This window comes from Vitis vinifera, chromosome 5, assembly GCF_030704535.1.
Source record: "Vitis vinifera cultivar Pinot Noir 40024 chromosome 5, ASM3070453v1".
Taxonomy (NCBI): domain Eukaryota; kingdom Viridiplantae; phylum Streptophyta; class Magnoliopsida; order Vitales; family Vitaceae; genus Vitis; species Vitis vinifera.
In genome coordinates this window covers 14,251,289-14,276,126 of record NC_081809.1, presented here as the reverse complement: position 1 = coordinate 14,276,126, position 24,838 = coordinate 14,251,289, and the positions used below count along the sequence as shown (strand labels likewise).

Here is a 24,838-nt window from a genome sequence, read left to right as displayed (position 1 = left end):
TCCTAGGTTCTAACTAAGCTTAGTTGGTTGTTTGTTATATTTCTTATCATTGTGATGTCATCCTAGTTTCCATCTAGGTTTTTTCTTGGCTCCTTTGGGTTCCAAGCATTTGGATGCAATCCTAGGTTTGGCCAATATTTTCACAACTGATAAACTGCTCACCCCCACCAATCTATATATATATATATATATCCAAATATCAATGCTCCACAAGATAAGTGGTCAATATAATAATGACTATTCTGGGACATCACCTAAGGGCAAGTCATACCCTGTATCTTTTGGGACTCATACCCAAGGGCAAGACCAACCCCATGTTTTTAGGAACTAAAACCCAAGGGTAGGACCAACCCCATACACCCACATCGGAATGTCTTCCTCAAGGGCTTTAGGGACTTTCAGCCAAGGATCCACAGTCCCACATAAACAATATATCAAAGGATAATGCCTGTAGCATCACATAAATACTTCCTACCAATCAATTCTCTTAATATCATCTGTGATTATTCCATATCCTTCTTGCAATGCAACCACACCATGAACCATTTCCACAACACAAAACCATGAATCTTCATACAAATATATGTTCCAATCTCAATGTAACATTTCAACACAATAAACCAAGATGCAGTGACACGTTAAAACATTTTATGAAATTCCCTACCTTACACTGGCTTTGCCTCTATGATTCTTCTATTTAGGCGATCTTCACCTATTACAAGGAACTAAAATGAAACACATAATTTAGACTTTCTAACGATGAAAATTTATACAATTTACTGTTGCTAATTTTTAATTATAATATTCTCTAATCTACATGTCTACAAGTTTTCAAATAAAATTTGAATTGAATTAAACATTATTTACAATTCATATTAATAGTCCCTAATTAATTACCAAACACTTATTGTTTTGATTTTTTTAACAAATCCCAAGTGTCTAAATAACCTAATTAATCACATGTTTATCAATCTACTTTTCAATTAAACCAAATTAAACAAATATTTATGCTAATCTTACCATTAACAAAATACTTTTATTGTTGATTAATTGTGATTTTTAACTGAAACATGTTTATAGCTAATTAAACTCAACTTTTACACAAATTTTATCATTAATTTGTTTCAACATACCATTAGAAACCAAAATAAAATTAAACAACTTGCTTACCTCAAATCTACACTTTCTATCTCTAGATCCTCTGTCCAAGTAGGCGGTTGTAGGCAACATGGCTTCCACTAACTCAATTTTCCACTTTAGCCCTTCAAGTTATCAAAAATTAACCCATAATTCCCCACTAGTCCTTTAGGTTTTCATAACTATAATCAGCCCCTAATAACCTAATAAGCATGGTTAAGTCATTAACTAATCTCACTTATCCTCAATCAAAGTTTAATTCATAATTAAATAGGATTAAGACTAAGCTAGTTTTAACATCTAATTAAGCACATTTAAATTTAAGTTCTAAGATAATCATTATTGCTCACTTATTTCAATGGTGCTAGGTATTACAATCCATCTTCATGGAGATTTTAATTCATTCCCTTTCCTAGAGTTTGTTTAGACCAACAACCTTCCATCAATTCTTTTAGGGCATACCCTTTCCTAGGGATTACTTAGCAGACTCCCACTTTCTTTAGTGTACTAGGGCATCCCCATCCAGTAGTTTGTTTAGTGCAACTCCATTTCTTGAGGTTTTTTAGCACAACCGCTTGTGTTGGGATTGGGCATCCCCCTTTGGTAGAGTTTTTTTGTGGCATGCCCCTTCTATGAGTCCTATTAGTGAATCCCCCTTCTTAATGTTCATTTGCGACGTTCTTCTTCCATTGGCATTTTAAGGGCATCCCGCTTACTCGAATTTGCTTCCTTGAAAGAATTCCGATCATTAAGTTTATTCCTTTAGTTTTTTTAGGGTATCCCTTGTCCTTCACCCCATAATCAGAATGCCATCCTAGGTTCTATCTAAACATAATCATTTGTTCCTGAGATTGCTCATTATTGGAACGCCATTCATAGTTCTATTCATTTTCATTCTTTGAGATGCCATCCTAGGTTCTATCTAAGCTAATTCATTTGTTCTATCTCTGTTCATTCAGTTCCTTCGTCATTGGGTTACTATCCTAGTTTTAATCTAAGTTTATTCGTTTGTTCATTTGATTTCTGATCACTAGGACATCATCCTATGTTCTATCTATATCCAATTTAAGTTAATTTTGTGTCTGATTGTCTACATACCATCCTAGGTTCTACCTAAGCTTAGTTGGTAGTTTGTTATGTTTCTCGTCATTGTGATGTCATCCTAGCACTAATGAATTAAATAGGCAATGATTATCTTAGATGTTAAAACTAGTTTAGTGTTAATCCTGTTTAATTAGGGATTAATCTAATTAAGGTTAAGTGAGATTAGTTAATGACTTAACCACGCTTATTAGGTTGTTAGGGGCTGATTATAGTTATGAAATTCTAAAGGACTAATTCGCAATTATGGGTTTAATTTTGATAACTTGAACGACTAAAGTGCAAAATTTAGGAGTTGGAGTTTAGTGGTAGGCATGTGGCCTGCCACCTCTTACTTGGCTGCATGGAGAGCCCTATAGAAGGGCCTGCAACTCGTTTTGCACCATTTAGTTGCAGCAGCTTGGGTTAGAGAGAGGATCTAATGAGAGAAAGTGTAGATTTGAGGTAAACAAGTTGTTTATTTTTGTTCCTAATTGTATGTTGAAACAAATTAACAGTAAAATTTTTGTAAAAGTTGAGAGTAATTAGCTATAAACATGTATTAGTTAAAAATCACAAATAATTATGGATTTAAGTATTTTAGCTTAAATATTTTATTAACGGTAAGATCAACATAAATCTTTTTTTAATTGAAAAATAGATTAGTAAACATGTGATTAATTAGGTTATTTGGACACTTGGGATTTGTTAATAGGTTAGGCTTTAAGAAAATCAAAAGAATTATTGTTTGGCAATTAATTTGAGAATATTATAATTAAAAAATTAGCAACCATATATTGTATAAATTTTCATCGTTAGGAAGTCTAAATTATGTGTTTCATTTTAATTCCTTGTTATAGGTAAAGATCGCATACATAGAAGAATCATAGAAGGAGGGTCCATGTAAGGTAGAGAATTTTATGTTATCCCATAGTGTATATGATTTCTTTCCTTGAATCATTTATTGTAAATTTCATGTCATTTCTATGATTTCATCAAATGTTTTAATGTGTCATTGCATCTCGGTTTATTGTGTTGAAATGTTAGAATGAGATTGGAACGCATATTGATATCAAGATTCATGGTTCATGGTGTGGTTGCATGGCAACAAGGATATGGAATAATCATAGATGATATTCAGAGAATTGCAATGTGTTTATGTGATGCTACAGGCATTATCTATTGATATATTGTTTATGTGGGACCGTGGGTCCTTAGGTGAAAGTCCCTAAAGCCCTCGAGGAAGACACATCGATGTGGGTGTATGGGGTTGGTCCCGTCCCTAGGTTTTAGTGCCTAAAAACATAGGGTTGGTCTTGCCCTTGGGTATGAGTCCCAAAAGACACAGGGTATGACTTGTGGCGCAGTGATATCTAATATATAGATTGGTGGGGGTGAATAGTTTATCAGGTTTGAAAGGATGGACGAGGAAAAGCAAAGATGAAACCAGCAAACACATGCATACATGTTTGCATATTTGTTAATGGTTAGAAAATGTTTATCATGCATGCTATATGTTTAATTCAAAGTTTTTAAGGGTATGCTTAGGATGGTTATACACTTTCCTACTGAGTTGTGAACTCACCCTATCCCTTCCACCTTAAAATGCAGGTCAGAAGACCTATGCAGGAAATAATGCTTGAGCATTGCTTTACTGTGATTGGATGGATGTTGTTTGCTCGCATTGATAGTGTTTTGAGGCTTTGCCTTTATATTAGAGACGTAATTCTTTTTGTAGGAATGATGTATATATATATATATTTGTTAGGTACACTTGTAGTATGGGCTACCCGTAGTGAACCATGGGGTTTTGGCATATGTAAATTGATGTAGTACACGTTTCTTTCGTGAAACAAAACATGTTTTGTTAACTAATAGTTACAAAGTTTAATACAAGATGTACTTTTTATAACAAGTTTTGCATATCCTCTTTTTGCACAAAATCAAGAAGGAATTTGGCATTTAAATTTTTGTATCCCCATCTCTTTGAGAGTACTTATACTATATTTGGGTATAAATTGTTCAGTTTGAAAAAAAAAAAAAAAAAAAACCGAGGTGTGACATCTTGGTATCAAAGCATAAGGGATTAGATGCCTATTATGGACAATTAGGTGGGGAGCCCAATAGGTGCACTGGAGTCATTATTATTGTTACACTCTTTTATTGTGTATGATATATTAATACTAAGGTGAAAGTTTAAATGATTAACGGTTTGTGTTTTTATTGTGTTGATGACATTCTTGGTTGTATTGGTGCGAGTATGCCTAGCTATGGTAATTGTGATCATGTTTCTTGTTTGAATTCATTACTATAGTGTTGTTGGTATTAGGTCTATTTTCAAAATGATTGTATGTGACATAAGTGGTTTAATTGTATTATTTAAGGATGCTTGATTTAATGAATAACCCTTATAATGTAATGTATTGATAATCTAATCCTTGGATACCTTTCTAAGACAAAATGCCTAGAGCAAGGAACCAACTAACAACAAGGCCTAGACGAACCACTAGATTATCTCCACTATCTCATGCTAATGTTACTGAGGGAAGAGCTACAATATATCCAGTTGCTGGTTCAGAATTTCATAACTGAGCCTAATTGGGGAATTTAAAGCATTGACTCCTCCAATCTTTCTAGGTGGGCCTAATTTTCTTGAAGTTGAGAATTGGATGGAAGAAATAAAGAAAATACTGGATGTAATGGCAGTGCCTGAGGAAAGGAGAGTTTCTTTAGCTTCCTTCATGTTGAGGGATGAAGTAGACAATTGGTGGGATATGATCAAGACTAGTCAGGATGTAACTAAGATGGTTTGGATGCAATTTGAGGAGCTTCTTTTATCTAATTACTTTCCAGAGGTTGTTAGAAGACAAAAAAGAGCTTAATTTATACACTTGGTTCAAAGGAACATGACATTAACTGAATATCCAATAAAGTTTACACAACTATCTGAATATGCTCTGAATGTGGTTGTAGATGAACAAATGCGAGCTGAACAATTCCAAGAGGGGTTGAGATTGAACATTAGAGCACAGGTTGCTCCCTTCATGCTTCGTACTTATAGTGAGGTTGTGGCAAGGGCTTTGGTTAGAGAAAGGGAAATGGAGGAAGCTGGGTTGAGAAGTAAAAATTCTAGGTTTGGTGGTTCAAAAAAACGGGAACAAGATTTTAAGCGCCAAAAAGTGACTCATCCCCAACAACAACCCAGAAAACAAGAGCAGTATAGTGAGACTACAGATATGACCAAGGGACCAAGGAGATGTTAGACATCTTGGGAGGGACTACCCAAAATTCAATGACTTGCTTACAAGCCATCTCAACAGCAATTTCAGCATATGAACTCACGAATCCAAGGAAGGAAACTTTTGTCACACCCTGGTTTTTGTTGTTCTTCAAACTAAACAATTGATACTCAAATACAGTATAATTGCTCTCAAAAATTTACATATTGAGTTCCTACTTGATTTTGTGCAAAAAGAGGATACGCAAAACTTGTTATAAAGAGTAGATGTTGTATTAAACTTTGTGACTATTAGTTAACAAAATATGTTTTGTTTCACAAAAGAAACTTGTACTACATTAATTTACGTATACCAAAACCCCATTATTCACTACGAGTAGCCCATACTACAAGTGTACCTGGCAAGGTCTCAAAAGACTTTCAATGTAGGCAAACAACATCCAATCATAGTAAAGCATTGCTCAAGCATTATTTCCTGCATAGTTCTTCTAACTTGCATCTGGAGGTGGGATAAGGTGACTTCACAACTCAGTAGGAAAGTTTATAACCATCTTAAGCATACCCTTTAAAAACCTTGAATTAAACGTTTAATAGCATGCATGATAAACATTTTATAACCATTAACTGATAAACTGATAACTCCCACCAATATACACATCAAATATCAATGCTCCATAAGATGCCCGATCAATATAATACTGACTATTCTGGGACCTCACCCAAGGGCAAGTCATACCCTGTGTCTTTTGCAACTCATACCCAAGGGCAGGACCAACCCCATGTCATTAGGGACTAAAACCCAGGGACAAGACCAACCCCATACACCCACATCGAAGTGTCTTCCTCGAGGGCTTTAGGGACTTTTGGCCAAGGACCCACGGTCCCACATAAATAATATATCATAATATAATGCTTGTAGCATCGCATAAGTACTTCCCACCAATCAATTCTATGAATATCATCTATGATTATTCCATATCCTTTTGTCAATGCAACCACACCATGAACCATTTCCACAACACTGAACCATGAATCTTCATACAAATATGCGTTCTAATTTCAAGGTAACATTTCAACACAATAAATCAAGATGCACCCTTGGATAGTATAACATTCCTTACCTTACACCGGTTTCCTTTTTGTGTTTCTTCTATTACGAGGAACTGAAATGAAACAACATAATTTAGGTTTTCCTAACCATTAAAATTTATTCTCTTAAATCTTATGAAATTTTCCTTTCTTACTAATTTTTAACAACTTATTGTTTTTTTTTTTTAAATTCACATATTCCCCAATTAATCCAAACAATAATTCTTTTGATTTTCTTAAAACCTAACCTATTAACAAATCCCAAGTGTCCAAATAACCTAATTAATCACATGTTTACTAATCTATTTTTCAATCAAACAAAATTTAAAAAAGATTCATGCCGATCTTACCATTAATAAAATACTTTAAACTTTAATTAATTGTGATTTTTTTTAACTAAAACGTGGTTATAGCTAATTACACTAAACTTTTACACAAATTTTACCGTTAATTCTTTTCAGCATACCATTAGGAACCAAAATAAACAAAAATTAAAAAAATAAACAACTTGCTTACCTCAAATCTACAATTTCTCTCTCTAGATCCTCTCTCTAACCCAAGTTGCTGTAGGTGAACTGGTGCAAAACGAGCTGTAGCCCCTTTTAAAGGGGTCTCTAAGTAGCCAAGCATGAGGTGGCTTGTAGGAGCTGGCATTCCACAAACTCCAATTTCCCAATTTTGCACTTTAGTCCTTCAAGTTATCAAAAATAAAACCCATAATTGCCAATTAGTCCTTTAGGTTTTCATAACCCTAATCAGCCCCTAATAAGCATGCTTAAGTCATTAACCAATCCCACTTAACCTTAATCAAAGTTTAATTCATAATTAAACAAGATTAGCACTAAACTAGTTTTAACATCTAATTAATCATGCTTAAAGTTATGTACTAAGATAATCACTATTGCCTATTTAATTCATTGGTACTAGTTGTTACAACTTTAGACAAGGGAAGCCTGGACAGAAGCTAGAGCAAGGACAACAAGGGAGATTTTATGCATTGGGGTCACAAAATGCAGAGTCAAATGCCTTAGTGGAAGGTATGATCTTATGTTTTAGCACTTGGGCACATGTTTTATTTGGTCTTTGAGCTACCCACTCTTTTATTTCTACATCATGTGCCTCCATGCTAGACATAGAATTTGTTCCCCTTCATTATTCATTATGTGTTGAGACTCCTATGGGTGGTAAGGTGGAAACCGAGTGGGTGTGTAATGCTTGTGTACTTTATATTGGGGATCTTGAAGTTACAATATATCTGGTTCTTCTTGATATTTCATCCTTTGATGTAATTGTGGGGATGGATTGGCTAGACTGGCATCATGCTGTATTAGATTGTTATTTGAAGAAAGTAACATTCCAAATCTCTTCGGGTTCATATTGAAGTTTCTATGGTGACAAAAGGCTTACATTTATTCCATTAATTCGAAACCTAGATGACAAGTGGTCAAGAAAGGATGGTTTACACTATTTTCTTTTTAATATGTTGGGAGAAGGCAAAAAAAAGATAACTATAGATTGCATTCCAATGTTTTGTGAATTTGCTGATGCTTTTCCAAAAGAATTGCCATGTTTACCTCCTCATAGAGAGATGGATTTTTGTAATACCTAGTACTAATGAATTAAATAGGCAATAATGATTATCTTACTACTTAACTTTAAGAATGCTTAATTAGATGTTAAAACTAGTTTAGTGCTGATACTGTTTAATTATGAATTAAACTTTGATTAAGTTTAAGTGGGATTATTTAATGACTTAAGAATGCTTATTCGGTTCTTAGGGGCTGATTAGGGTTATGAAAACCTAAAGGACTAATGGGCAATTATGGGTTTTATTTTTTATAACAAAAAGGACTAAAGTGCAAAATTGGGAAATTGCAGTTAGTGGAATGCCACCTCTTACTTGGGTGGATTGGTGGCAGCCATGTGGGCTGCCACCTCGTGCTTGGCTGCATGGAGATCCCTTTATAAGGGGGCTACAACTCGTTTTCCACCATTTCACCTACAGCAACTTGGGTTAGAGAAAGAATCTAGAGAGAGAGTGTCGATTTGAGGTAAGCAAGTTGTTTAATTTTGTAATTTTTGTTTATTTTGGTTCCTAATGGTATGTTGAAACAAATTAACGGTAAAATTTGTGTAAAAGTTAAGTGTAATTAGCTATAAACTCGTTTTAATTAAAAATCACAATTAATTAAGGATTAAAGGATTTTAACTTAAGTATTTTATTAGTGGTAAGATAAGCATAAATCTTCGTTTAATTTGGTTTGATTGAAAAATAGATTAGTAAACATGTGATTAATTAGGTTATTTGGACACTTGGGATTTGTTAATGGGTTAGGCTTTAAGAAAATCAAAACAATTAGTGTTTGGTAATTAATTAGGGAAATTAATATGCATTGTAAATATTGTTTAATTCAATTCAAATTTGATTTGAAAACCTGTAGGTATATAGATTAGAGAATATGAGAATTAAAAATTAGCAACAATAAACTGTATAAATTTTCATGGTTAGGAAACCTAAATTATGTTGTTTCATTTCAGTTCCTATAGGCAAAGATTGCCTACTTAGAAGAAACACAAAAAGGAAGTTGGTGTAAGGTAGGGAATTTTATACTGTCCCATAGTGCATCTGATTTCTTTCCTTGAAACATTTATTGGAAATTTCATGTCATTTCTATGATTTCATTATATGTTTTAATGTGTCATTGCTTAAGGAGAACCAACAAGCATTCAAGGATCCATTGCATGTTCCAGTTGGCCCTATTACTAAAGCAAGATCTAAGAAGATCAAAGAAGCACTTAATGGGCTAATTCAAGAGATTTGGGCTGATTCTAACGCGGGACATTCCAAGTTTGGCCCAAAGGAAGATGAAGGTGTAATAAATTTAATCCAAGATATTGAGGGTTAATTTGGCTTGATTTTATGGCATGGATTAATGACTGATTGACTTTCTAGTTTCATATAAGTTATTTCCTATTCTAGAGCTTCTAAATTCAGGCCAAATCTACCTTAATTTTAGGCTTTTATTATTTAGAATGTTTTTTAGCTATTTTCCTATTTTTGATCTGCTAATTTCAGACCAAATCAACCTTTATTTAGGATTTTAATATTTAGTACCTTTTTTAGTTTAGGGTTTTAATATTTAGTAAGTTTTTTTCATGACATATAAATAGCACGCACTCACTGTAATAGGGGAATATTTTTTTTATTGAATAAAAAAAAGGTGAGGCTTTGCTCTTCTTTTGGTTCTTCAAAAACTGTGAAGTTATCAAGGATTCTTCCTTGTGGCGTTCAAACTTTATACCTTCGGTTCGTGATTCCATTATAATCATTGGGTCAAAGTTTGTTACTTATACTTTTGGTTCGCGTTTCACTTATAAACATTGGGTCAGGGTTCTATCAAAAATCTGTATTTTAGCTTTCTTGGGCAATTATTCAAATACTGTTTGTTGGGTCTCAAATCGTGTCGATTGAGGTTCGCATCATTTGGTATCAGAGCACAGGTTCTAAAATCAGTTTTCTATCCCTTTATCTTTTGTTTCCTATTATCATCCTATCTTGTTCCTTTTGTGTTCTTTATTCCTCGTTCTTATTTTTTTGACGTGCACTAGGTTAAGATCGTGCACCAAGCTCCAAAGAAAAGAAAAAAGAAATAGAAAAAAAAAATATTGAGTATAGTTTCAATTCTCTCAAATCAAAATATTATTTTCTTTTGTCCTCTTCCTTTGATTTAGTATTTCTGTCATATTTTCTTACCATTGGTATTAGTTTAGATACTACAAGATGAATTTCTTGATCAAGTTTATTAGTTTAAGCAAAACTAAAAAGGGGAAGCTACGAGTGGAAAAAGGCAAGAGAGTGTGAGACTAATATCGGGAAAAAGCCAATTTAAGAGTGAAACATGAGTGTGAGTGCAAACACGTGAGGGAGTGTTGTGAGGAATTATTTCTTACATTTTTCTTGTAGTTTAAAAAATATGTCTTCCAAGGGCGAAACATCAAATAAGGAAGGAGGGGAGGAGTCATCCCTCTTGTTGCAGGCTATGCAACAACAGTTTGAACGCATGAACGTGGTGTTTAATGATATTCGGGATCGGATGGGTAGGCAAGACACTGTTATTGCTTATTTGTGAGAGGAGCGTACCCAAAGAACCCCTAATGCTAGAAGGCAAGGAAGGCGTGCGCGCATTGATGATTCTGATGACTACCATGAGGAGGAGTTTGAAGATGAAGAGGATCGAGCTTCATTGAACCATGAGGGCAGGTTTGCGCCAAGGGGCGAAAGGCGTGGTAGAGGTTTCTAAAGAGCTCCAAGACGGCAAGATGGGACTGATAGAAGCCTAGGAAACATCAAAATGAAGATACCATCATTCCAAGGGAAAAATGATCCAGAAGTATACTTGGAGTGGGAGAAGAAGGTGGAGTTCATCTTTGAGTGCCATAACTACTCCGAGGAGAAAAAGGTAAAACTAACTATGATTGAGTTTACTAACTATGCTATTATATGGTGGGATCAAGTTGTGATGAATAGAAGAAGAAATTATGAGAGGCCTATTGAGACATGGGAGGAAATAAAAGCCACCATGAGGAGGTGGTTTGTCCCTAGTCACTACTATAGGGACTTCTATCAGAAATTACAGAGTCTTACTCAAGGCTATAAGAGCGTGGATGACTATCACAAGGAGATGGAGATTGCCATGATTCGGGCTAATGTAGAGGAGGATAGAGAAGCTATTATGGCAAGGTTTCTGAATGGGTTGAATCGGGACATTGCCAACGTGGTAGAGTTACAACACTATGTGGAGTTGGAAGACATGGTGCACATGGCAATAAAGGTGGAACGACAGCTTAAAAGGAAAGGAACTTGGTCATTTCAAAATCTCGGCTCCTCTGCTTCATGGAGGCCAAATGGGAGGAAAGATGAAGGGGTTGTTTTCAAGTCCAAAACCGAACCACCAAAAAGGAGAGATGAAGCTCCCAATGTCAACAAAGGTAAAAAATGAATCCCAAACTCGTAATCGTGATATTAAATGTTTTCATTGTTTGGGAGTAGGTCATATAGCTTCATAATGCCCAAATAAGAGGACCATGATATCACGTGTTGATGGAGAGGTGGAAACTGAAAGTGAGGAAGATGATGACCAGATGCCATCACTGGATGATGCTTGTGACGATAATGTGGAGGGTGAGTCACTTGTGGCTAGGCGTGCTTTAAGTGCCCAAGTTAAAGAGGATGACGTGGAACAAAAAATGGAGAATATTTTTCATACTAGATGCCACATCAACAATAAGGTATGTAGTATGATCATTGATGGGGGGGAGTTGTACCAATGTGGCTAGCACTACTTTAGTTGAAAAATTGAATTTACCTACCTTGAAACACCCTAGACCATATAAGTTGCAGTGGTTGAATGATTGTGGAGAGGTTAAGCTAAATAAGCAAGTGCTGGTTTCTTTTTCAATTGGGAGGTACAAGGATGAAGTACTTTGTGATATTGTTCCAATGCATGCGGGTCACATTTTATTGGGTAGGCCTTGGCAGTTTGACAGAAAGGTCAATCATGACGGGTTCAAGAATAGGTATTCTTTTGCAAAAGACAATAAAACCATTACTCTTGTACCGTTGACTCCACGACAAGTATATGAAGATCAAATGAAATTGAAAAGAGAGAATGACTTGCAAAAAAATTGTGACACTAAGAGTTCAAAAAAAGATGATGAGAAAGAGAGTGAACAAAAAAAAGAGTGAAATAAAATAGAGAGTGAAAAAAATGAGAGAAAAACAAAAAAACAGGGGAGTTTTTGTCACACCCCAATTTTTTTTTTCTTCTTATGATTATTATTATTTATTCTTCAACTAAAGAATTGATACTCAAATACAGTATAAGTGCTCTCAAAAATTTAAATGTTGAGTTCCTACTCGAATTTGTTCAAAAAGAGGATATGGAAAACCTGTTATAAAGAGTACATCCTGTAATAAACATTGTGACTATTGAGTTAACAAAATATGTTTTGTTTCACAAAAGAAACTTGTACAACATTAATTTACATATACCAAACCCCATTGTTTACTATGGGTAGCCCATACTACAAGTGTATCTAACAAATATATACATTACATCATTCCAACAAAAGGTGTAGTCTTTATACAAAAGGCATGGCCTCAAAAGACTTTCAATATGAGCAAACAACATCCAATCACAGTAAAGCATTGCTCAAGCATTCTTTCCTGCATAGGTCTTCTGACCTGCATCTATAGGTGGAAGGAATAGGGTGAGTTCACAACTCAGTAGGAAAGTTTATAACCATCCTAAGTATACCTTTAAAAACCTTGAATTAAACGTTTAATAACATGCATGATAAACATTTCATAACCATTAACAAATGTGTAATCATGTCAAACATGTATGCATGTGTTTGTTGGTTTCATCATTTCTTTTCCCCATCCATCCTTTCACAACTGATAATTTGCTGACTCCCAACAATCTACACAGCAGATATCAATGCTCCACAAGATACTCGATCAATATAATAATGACTATTCTGGGACATCACCCAAGGGCAAGTCATACCCCGTGTCTTTTGGGACTCATACCGAAGGGCAGGACCAACCCCGTGTCTTTAGGGACTAAAACCCAGGGGCAGGACCAACCCCATACACCCACATCGGAGTGTCTTCCTCGAGGGCTTTAGGGACTTTCACCCACGGTCCCACATAAACAATATAACAAATGATAAGGCCTGTAGCATCACATAAGCACTTCGCCACCAATAAATTCTCTGAATATGATCTGTGATAATTCCATATCCTTCTTGCAATGCAATCACACCATAAACCATTTCGACAACACAAAACCACGAATCTTCATACCAATATACGTTTTGGCATCATGGTAACATTTCAATGCAATAAACCGAGATGCAATGACACTTTAAAAGATTTTTTGAAATCATAGAAACAACATAAAATTCCAACAAATAATTCAAGGAAAGAAATCAGATACACCGTAGAATAGCATAAAATTCCCTACCTTACACCAACTTCCTTTTTGTGTTTCTTCTAAGTAGACGATCTTTGCCTATTACGAGGAACTGAAATGAAACAACATAATTTAGGTTTCCTAACAATGAAAATTTATATAGTTTATTGTTGCAAATTTTTAATTCTCACATTCTCTAATCTATATCCTACATGTTTTTAGATCAAATTTGAATTGAATTAAACAATATTTGCAATGCATATTAATTTCCCTAATTAATTACCAAACACTAATTCTTTTGATTTTCTTAAAGCCTAACCTATTAACAAATCCCAAGTGTCCAAATAACCCAATTCATCACATGTTTACTAATCTATTTTTCAATCAAACCAAATTAAACAAAGATTTATGCTGATCTTACCGTTAATAAAATACTTAACTTAAAATACTTTAATCTTTAATTAATTGTGATTTTTAACTAAAACAGGTTTATAGCTAATTATACTCAACTTTTACACAATTTTTACCGTTAATTCTATTCAACATACCATTAGGAACCAAAATAAACGAAAATTACAAAATTAAACACTTGCTTACCTCAAATCTACACTTTCTCTCTCTAGTTTCTCTCTCTAACCCAAGTTGCTGCAGGTGAAATGGAGCAAAACGAGCTGCAGCCCCCTTATAAAGGGGTCTCCAAGCACCCAAGCATGAGGTGGCAGCCCACATGGCTGCCACCAATCCACCCAAGTAGGAGGTGGCATTCCACTAACCTTAATTTCCAAATTTTGCACTTTAGTCCTTCAAGTTATCAAAAATAAAACCCATAATTGCCCATTAGTCCTTTAGGTTTTCATAACCCTAATCAGTCCCTAAGAACCTAATAAGCATGCTTAGATCATTAACTAATCCCACTTAACCTTAATCAAAGTTTAATTCATAATTAAACATGATTAGCACTAAACTAGTTTTAACATCTAACTAAGCAAGCTTAAAGTTAAGTACTAAAATAATCATTATTGCCTATTTAATTCATTAGTACTTGGTGTTACAGGCTAGTCTACATAGGTGGTCTAAAAATATTCTTGGCCTCTAACCTCCAAACCGATTTCTCCTATTGGCAAGAAATAAGTATAGTGACCAAAGAACTTGTTGTAATCCTTGGTCTAATTGAAATGTAAGCTGGCATTCCATGAATTGTTTAGGGGAATATAATTGAATTTCATTGATTCTTGTATTTGGGAGTTCAAGCTAGGCAAGACATAATAAGTTTTTGTGAGCATGTTAGATACATTAGAAATCAATACATGAGGAAGTTCAAATATGATCATTAAAAAATAGGAACTAGAAAAAAGGTATTAGAATGTGCAGTAAATTGCAAGAGACAATCTTTTGTGTTTGACTTGTTCAAAAGAAGGGATGTAAGCATGGAATCCTATAAATATACAAGCTTTCTGGTTGTCTTACCCTCAAACCCCCTCTTATTATGGGATGTTAGTTCCTTTCCTTTCCTTTCCTTAATAAAAATTTTCTATTTACTCTAAATTCCTGTTTCATGCAATATTGTTTTATGGTTGGAAATTTATGTGACATGGTCAGTGCATAACTAACATGATTTCCTATTTAATATATTTTTTTTGAACCAATGATTGAAGAGACATCTTCCTATTTCTGGACCAGAGGGACTGCATGAGCTAAGGAAAATTGTTGAAAGGTTTCAGGAAAAGATTTATTTTGCTGCCACAAGCCAAGTATATCCATCATGCTAGTATTTACTCAACCATTCCTTAAGACCTATGAGCATTTTTTGTATCTATCCTTAGTGTAAAAGATTAAAGTGCAAAACTTGATACTATCTTATCTTACTTTGTCATTAATAATTTGATGAATTGATATATTTTTATTTTTACTTCTAATTCAGTCTGATTACCTCCGGAAAATATCTTTGAAGATGTTGACAATGGAAACAAAATCTTTTAATGTTGCAACCAATTCTCTGCCATCCAACTCTGCTGGTCACAGCAAAAAATCCCCTAATGACAAGAAATCCCTTGCTAGGAAAAAGGCCCTCAGATCCAGGTAACAACTTGAAGAAGTAATGTGTTTTTTTATGAAATGCAACAATTAAAATTTTGCTTCTATGAACTGCAACAGTGGAAATTTTGCATTTTATGAAATGCACTGGTGGAAATCTTGCTTTTATGAAATGCCACAATAGAAGTTTAGGTAACACATCAATATATTCTTCTTCCATTTTGTAGTTACACTTGACATGCATTACATTTATTGTGTGCACCCATGTATTATATGTGTACACACGTGTATAATTCTTTTTCTATTTCCATGGCTACACATTCCTCTTGTTAGGCAATAAAAAATTTGTGGCTGAGCTTAATTTATGCAGGACGATTTGTATTAAATAGGGTATGGAAGTAGTCAGTGGCTGCTGCTTTCCTCCCTTCCTTTGGGTTGGAGGGATAGGGTTATGGAAAGGAGTATCGAATTAATTGGAGTAATGGTCTATGATTTGAGCTCCTGGAAGCGCAAAGGAGGGGTGTGTATGGGAGTAGCTAGCTACTTCTTTTTCCCATTTCCTTTAGATTGGATTGGGGGGTAGGGATAGGGTTGTGTGTTAGCATCTTGACTTGGATGATGTGGTACCAAGGCCGCATTGGATGATGCTTTGCACCCACGAGTGCCTATTCAGCATGCAAGCTGATGGACCAAGGTTTGATGAGAGATCATGTGAAGGCTTGGTTGCTACTCAAGCAGATAGCAGACGACATGTAGACTAGTTTGTGGGGCAGCTTGACTTAGCCAACATTCAAGTGTTTGATTATAGGTCGCCAGTATTTCCCTTCAAAGAAGTGGTCCTGAGAATGGTTTCCATGAGGAATTATAATTTCTTTAGATTTTTCATTTTTTTTAGAAAATTAATTATATGTACTCAAGCACCTATGATGTGTCCCGATATTTTTTCATTTGAATGATAAATCATTCCATATATTGTAATGGAGGTTGAGATCATGCCCTCATTTGAATGATAAATCTCACTAATTTTATAAATTAGACAATAAAAAACCACCTTCCAATTAGTCATCTTAAGTTCATGGCACAAGAGAGCTAATTTTGTTGGTTAAAATGATAAGCCAGAAAAACAAATGTACTTCATGAATTTGGAGCTACATCCTTTTAACATCCACTTTTCATAATCCCATGAACCCTTGGAAGTTGTCATCACCTATCTCAGTATGTCCTTCAAAATGCCACACACTAAGCAATTAGCCTATAGAGATCCCTGTGGTGATTTTTTTACTTATTAAGAAATCCATGGCCACCATCCCATGATTCTAGAACCTCAAACTACAGTCCTCTTTCATGTTACTCTACAAGCAAGAATGTTCACTAGACCTTCAAGATGCGTCAACATTAAAGGAATTTGTCATTTAATTATGGTAAGAGGCAAGTGGAGGAAAATAATCTCAACAGAAGATTTAGCCATTGGTAAATTCTGTAACCACCAATATTTTTAGTTCCATTAACTAAATTGGAAAACCAAGCTGGAGAGATGTTGTGATATCCTATATCAATTTGGGGAAGAGGCTTCTGACACTATATATACATAGGGACTATTTGTTTCATGCCAAGTCATGGAAACATTTTGATGATTTTAATTCATTATGGTTTTGGGCTGATAATTCTTTTGGTTTATGCAATTTTTTATTAAGTAGTATAAGCTGGATGCACTATGGATATCACTTCGATTTGTAATAGTGCAAATCCTTTCAATTTGTAATTGTTGTCATTATGGTGTGGGCCATAGCCTTGAAATTTACTTATATTATTAGGTTTTGAATAGGGACTATTTGTTCCATGCCAAGTCATGATAACTATCATGCCCCAAGACCCACTCCAAGGGCGTGACGGTCATTTCACACCTCAAACCCGAAGGCTTAAAGTATAATCTGACCCAAACAATCATATTGTAACTGGATGTTACCAAATACCTGTTTAGAGTAGCGAAACAAAATCTAAAATCCTCAAAATTCAATTTCCAAATAACTTCCAAATATCAAATGATCCAAATGAACATAACTAACAGTTAAACAAAATCCAACATAAAATCCTAAGTCAAATCCTAATGATGACCATTCCTCAGCCTAGCCATCACTCCTCACCCGAACTAAGAGTACCTGAAAAATTTTCAACAATTGGGAATGAGCTCACAGCCCAATAAGGAATATTAATGCAGTTCATGGATCAAATATTTTCATTTCAAATAGGAGATATCATTTTTTTTCTCATCAAATATCAGAGTTTCAAAAATACCAATATATTCAAAATTCAACTAACCAATTTCATATCAAATTCAAACACTTTCACATAAGATTCAATCAAATCCATTCAATTTTTCATTTTTTTTTTCATTACTCTGGTTATCAAATATCAAATGCCCAGTTAGGTGGGACTTTTCAAATGGGTGGCTAGCCTCAAATTGTTCCTGGTGGACGGAACCAAACACTACAAGTACTAGTAACCTCTAACCAAACCCCTAGAGGCTGGGATCCAAATCAATTACATTCCCACCATGAAATGTAAAGGTCAACTATTATATCCCGTTGACAGGGCCGAATAGTCAACTATTATATCCCGTTGACAAGGGCCAAATAAACCAAAGTGATGTTTTTTTGTTCAAGTATTCAAATTTACACAACATAATATCTCCATATTTTGTGTCATAAATAAAACAAAATATTCCAACATAACATTTAGTGCAAAACAATTTGATCCATGCATGGTAACAAAATATCATTTTCTTTTCCACAATTCAAAATAACATATAAAATAATTTAAATTTTATAAATATTGCATTAACTTCCCTTACCTCAAAAGAAATCCTCCAAAAACTTTGAAGAAAAATAATCCTGAAAATCTACTCTTCACCTAACAAAACATAAGAGGAACAATTATTACTATTTATTTATAATTTAACTAATCTGTTCCTTATTTAAATAAACTAATAAATTCCCAATTTATTTCTAATAACACATTACTAATTTAATTAAATTATAACTTTATTTCATTATAAAATTCTATATATATATATTTTGCTAAATCTCTCATTCTATTTATTACAAAAAAAAAAAAACTATTATTACTATTATCTTAATTATAAATCTAAAACTAAATATTATTACTTTAATTAACCAATTCCAAAGCCACTCAACCTGTCTCGGGTACACCAAACCAAACCAAAAAGCAAGTTTTTTTTTTTTTTTTTCATTGCCATCATCATGATTCATTATATATATATATAAAGGCTCCTTCCATTTGGCACACGCCCTTTTCTTTCTTTCTTTTTTTTTTTTTTCCTTCCTTCTAGGGCTATGCACACGCGTTCTCTTTTTTTTTTTTTTAAAGCTTAAGAATTTCCAATTTCCAATAATAAATCAAAATCTTAAATTTTCACTATTTTGATATTAAAACGAAATAATAATAATAATAATAATAATAAACTAACCCTAATCTAAATCGAAATCCTCACAGGAATTTTTTTTTTCTAATAAAAAAAAGTTAAAATCTCCCCAATTCCAATAATAAATCAAAATCTTAAATTTTCACTATTTGATATTAAAACGAATTAAAAAAAAAAATAATCTAACCCTAATCTAGATTTAGGGTTTTCCAAAAAATATCTAATGTATTTGAAATTAACTAATGAATCTAAAATAATAATCTAGGGGTTAGAAACTTACCTATAGAGGTTTGTTCTTCAAACCTTCAAATCTGACCTCAACTTCACGTTCTCTGGAAACTTTCTGCGAATAGGAATACGATTCAAAAAAGAACAAGAAGAAGAGAATTTTTTTTTTATACCTAGGGTATTAATCGTAAAATTACTCTTTTACCCCTCTTTTTTTTATTAAATTAATTAATTAACTAATTTAATTATTAATAACAATTTCCTAAATTACCCTTAAAAGAAAATGCTTCGGTGTTACAATAACATTTTCGTGATTATGAATTCATTATGGTTTTGGGCTAATAATTCTTTTGGTTTTTGCTATTTCTTAAGTAGTATAAGCTAGATGCATTATGGAAACCACTTAAATTTGTAATAGTGCAAATCCCTTCAATTTGTAATTGTTGTCATTATAGTGTGGGGCATAGCCTTGAGATTTACTTATATTCCTAGATTTTTTTAATAGAGACTATTTGTTCCATGTCAAGTTATGTTTTCATGAATTTGGATTAATTATGGATCATTCTTTTGGTTTCTGCATGAAATAATATGATGTGGGATGTGGGGTTGACATCTAATAGTAACTGATATTTCTTTTTTACTTTTTTGCCTTAATATGAATCATTTTTTCCTAGCGCATGGATATGAGCATATTTGGTTTGATTTGAAGATACTTGATTTATAAGTACTTCTACAAAAGAATTGTATGTCATTCAATATAATGAAATTAAGATTGAGTTATTATAAAGATTGAGTTGTTAAGTGTTATTTGTACAACTTGTTTGGTTACCTATATTGACAGTTGTGACCTTATTTATGTGAGATTGTAGTTCAAATGGTCAGTGCAATGCCTTTGCAAGGCGGAAGCTGTGGGTTCAAGCCCTGTCAATCGCAACTAGACCAATGATAGGTTTGTGGGTTAAATGTTCTAGGAGTCATCCTCTTTTCATAATGTTCTTTTTTCTCTTATTTTTCCTCTTTTATGTTACTTCGCTCAATTGCATTCTTATCTTACTAGATAATGCATTTGGGTTGTTCGAAATTTTCTTTTATTTATTTATTTATTTTTCCTTTTTTTTTTTCCTCATAGATTGGCTTGATTTCTTGTACTTGACTTTGTACCTAGGTTTGAGTTATGAAAATCATGTATGTGGCAGTTTGTGGTTAAGAAATCATTGAAAGTTGTCTTATTGAATCATTGATATGGTAAAAAGACTCTTCGCTTATGCCATTGTATTTTAAGCAGTTTGTGTTGTAGAATTGCTTTGTCTTTGATGGTAGATTTGTGTCACTTTCAACAATTTTTCACCCCTACGCAATCATTGTTCTATACCCTATGCAACAAGAAAGAAATGATGTGTTTATATTTTTTTTGTTCATAGTTGCAGTGATTCACACAATAGTGAGTTACACTATGTGGTTGGGTTGAATAAGGGTGTTGGAAGTCTTAAAATGTGGTTGCATCTTTATTTTGCTTTAAGTTTGCTTTGGTTTGTTGACTTGAAACCCATGTTTGTTATTGGTGATTTAGGTCAATTTCCAACTATAGCTTAGTGTCTTACTCTATAAGGAATAGAAAAGGCGAACAAGGGTCCCACTAGCATTTCCTTTATGTAAACTGCATGCTTTAATTAATATTTAAATCGGCTAGTAACAAAAGAAGAGGAAAAAAGGAAGCACTAAATCACAGTGGTAGTGTGGAATGTGGGTTTTAATAAGTTCAGAGCTACGACAATGACAAGAAGTGTGTGTTTTTTCTTCTCTACCTTAATATGTAAATCAACTTATGCTTTTGTTGTTAGAGCAATTGGTTTAATCAATGTTGTTTTTAACAACCTATTTGGTACTTATGTGAGATTGGCATTTCTCTTGTTCTGTCCCTTAAGACAAGTAATCTCTATCTCCCTTTCATGATGGTGATGAACTTGTTAGATTTTCCCTTAGGCAGTATATAAGTTTTGGAGTTTGAATTTCTAGATAAATTTGAAAGATAATAATGGAGTTTGAATTTCTGTATTAGTTTTTTAAAGTTCTTTGTATGCTAGTTTGGTTAAAAATTCATGTTAGATTCTTTTTTAAAGTTTCTTGAATGCAAGTTTAGTGAAAAATTCATCTTAAGTTATTTTCTAAAGTTCTTTAAATGCTAACTTAGTTAAAAATTCATGATATTTGATTATTTACCTTTGAGAGCTTGTTATTCTTTAGAAAAAACTTAATTGATTTTTGAGTCAAAATTTCTTTTACAAAAAAAGATCTTTTCTCCACCAGTAATGAAAAGGTAGCCAAAAAAGAATGTCTAAGTTGATTTTTCCTTTCTTTTCAAATTGTTTAAAGTTATGAATAAAAAATCCCAACTTTTAGGTCTTTTGTTTGGAATTTCTTAATTTTCTTCTTTTTTTGCTCCTCCTAAAATCAATTTTTTTTAAAAATAATTTAAATTATTTTCAAAAGGATTTGAATCATTTAAGGACTTTAAAAGAAAATTCGTTTTAGGTTTAGGGCAAATATCTCACTTTCTTTTAAAAACATGCAACTCATTTCATACATGTTGCATTCTCTTTTTGGTTTTCCAAAAACTTTGTTTTTATTCGCATAAGTTTGAACTTGTGCCTCCAAACTAATGGGAATGTCCTTGGCCTTGGTAATTTTTTTCACTTGAGGTTGAGGATGTATGGGTTATGGAATTTTGAATGAAGATTTGAGTGAACCCTACATAAAAGATATTTTAAAATTTATCCTTGCTACCAGTTTCAGCTTAGCCAATGACCTTTTAGTTTTAAATTTTGTTTTAATTATTTTTGGAGTGTACTAAATTTTTTTTTCCATAATTGTGTGATGTTACTCACTTCTTGAAATTGATTCTAGAATGTTATTTGCATCGAAAAAGCTTTTCCCAAAGTTGATTTATTTAGTTGGTTATATAACTTGTATAGTTGATGTCTTTGTAAGTTCATGCCATGCAGATATTATGCTCTCGTAATTGCTTGTCATCATTTTTTATCCTAGCTTCTCCATTTGTATTGAAAGTGCATTGCGTTAAAGATATGCTCTTCAGGTACACTCTCCACCATTCACTTCTTTTTAGTTACATATGAAATGTTTTGTGTGAATCATACCATGTTTGATATTGGCGCAGAGTGCCTTGATTTTTGCTGATGAGATGCATGCTTATTTTGTTGTTTGAACTAACTTCAGTATCTTGTAATAGCGCTTTAAATTGCAGTCCAGGTACGCATCTTACTCTACCTTTATGGTCTGACTTGAATTATTTGTTTAGCATGCTTAATATGTTATTGGAATTTGAGTAATCACAATAAGTCTTCCTTGATTCCCTCTATTAATCACTTAATTGTCATACTTCCCTCTATTTAGTTTGTAGAGATCTTTTTAAGGGTTTGGAGTACCATTATCTTAAGGTACCTTCCTGATAGATAACCTGATCCTTGGACCTAGACTCGGGTTTATTATTTCAAAGACATGTTTTTCCAAAGTTTAAGGTGTCATTTTTCTTATGCTTTTAGTTTCTTATATTATTTTCCCTATAAAAAATAAAATAAAATAAGTGGCATGAGAACTCCAAATTTTAATAAAATATCAAATTTTCACAATTAAAAAATGAGTCTCATTGTCGAGTGGGGACGCAAGTGAGAAATGCAAGTCCATAGTAACCCCTTCCTAGACTTTGTTTATGGCACCTTCTTTCTTTCAGCTTGATTAGAGTATCCCCAATCCTTAACATTGTTTAGGGCATCCCCCTTAGTTTGTTTAGGACATCCCTCTTTCCATTAGCTTTTTTAACTCATTCCCCTTCATTAAGTTTGTTTAGCATCACCCTTTCTTTTAGTTTATTTAGGTCATTTCCCTTTATTAGGGCATCCACCTTCCTTTAATTTGTTTAAGGCATCTCCTTTCCTAGAGTTTCCTTAAGTTTTCCTATTCCCTTGAGTTAAATTAGGGAATCACCCTTCCTTCATTTTCTTAGGTCATCCCTCTTCATGGAGTTTTTTGTTTTTTTTCAATGCATCCTTATTTCCTTTTTGTTTATGACATCCCCTTTCCTAGAGTTTCTTTAATGCATCCCCCTACCTTAGTTTGTTTAGGTCATCCCATTTCCTTGATTATTATTAGGTAATCTCCCTTCCTTGACTTTGTTTAGGACATCCCCTTTTCTTTTAGGGTTTTTTTTTAGCATCTCCCTTCCTTGAGTTTTTTTAGGGCATTCCATTTCTTTGAATTTGTTTGGGGCATCCATTTTCCCCGAGTGTTATCATGACACCCCCCTTCCTTTAGTTTGCCTGGGCCATGGGGTTCCTTTAGTTTCCTTAGTGCATCACCCTTCCTTCACATTCTTAGGTCATTCCTCTTCATGGAGATTGTTTAGTTCATTCCCCTTCCTAGAGTTTGTGTAGAGCATTCGCCTTAGTTGAATTTGTTTAAGGCATCATCTACTAAGTGTTTATTCAGTGCACTCCCACTTCCTTAAGTTTTATATTGCATCCACCTTCCTAGAGTTTTTTTAATGACATCTCGTGTCCTTGAATTTGTTTATGGCATAGAGTTTCATTAAGGCATCCTTTCCTTTAATTCCTGTGGAGAATCCCCTCCTTCCATGATTTTCTGTTGGACACCCCTTTCCTTTAGTTTGTTTAAAGTCTTGTCATTCCATGAATTTGTTTAGGGCAACGCATTTCGAGGAGAACCATCTAGCTCTGGGTTCGAGTGGCATTTAGAAAGATTTGGCGCCGCTCACTAAATTCTGTGGTTAATGAGATTTGTGAATCGGTGGTTCCTCTTGTCATTCCATGAATTTGTTTAGGGCATTCCTCTTCCTTTAGTTTGTTTAGGGCATCCCCATTCCTTGAGTTACATTAGGGCATCTCCCTTTCTTGAGTTTCTTAGGTCAACCCTCTTCAGGGAGATTGTTTAGGACATCTTCCTTTCTCCGGTTTGTTTAGGATATATTCCTTCAGTGACTTTGTTTAGGGCATCTCCCATACTTAAGTCTTATAATGGCATTCCCCTTCCTTCACTTAGTTTATGGCATCCCCCATCCTTGAGTTTGTGTGTGGTAGATCCCTTCCTTGACTTTGTTTATGGGATCTGTCTTACTTTAGTTTGTTTAAGGCATTGCCCATCCTTGAGTATGTTTAGGGAATCCCCCTTCATTAAGTGTTACTAGGGCATCTCCCTTCCTAAATTGTTATTAAGGAATCCCCATTCCATTAGTTTGTTTAGGGCATCCCCATTCCTTGAGTTTCTTAGGGCACCCCTTTCCCTTGAGTTACTTTAGGGCTATACCTTCCTTTAGTTTCTTAGTCCCTTTTCATGAAGATTGTTGAATTCGTTCCCCTTTTTGGAGTTTGTGTAAAAGATCCCCCTTGCTTGAGTTTATGGCACCCCCCTTCCAAGAGTTGATTTAGTGCACTCCCACTTCCTTAAGATTCATAGCGCATCTGCCTCTTGGAGTTTGTTAAGCCCCTCCCGCTTTCTTGAGTATTTTTTTTGGCACATCTCCCTTTGTTGAGTTTGTCTAGGGCATTTCCCTTCTTAGAGTTTGTTTACGGCGTCCACTTT

The 24,838-nt window shown here is 34.0% G+C and overlaps 1 protein-coding gene across 1 annotated transcript in view; it reads left to right on the top strand.

The window, feature by feature from the left end:
* The window catches only part of LOC104878068 (probable LRR receptor-like serine/threonine-protein kinase At1g53420), a 58,931-nt gene extending 50,328 nt beyond the window's left edge, over positions 1 to 8,603 (top strand). The window contains exon 8 of the mRNA XM_059736976.1: positions 7,487 to 8,603. The gene's annotated coding sequence lies outside the window, so the exon portion shown is untranslated. The remainder of the gene's footprint in view (positions 1 to 7,486) is intronic.
* Positions 8,604 to 24,838: the final 16,235 nt, after the last annotated feature.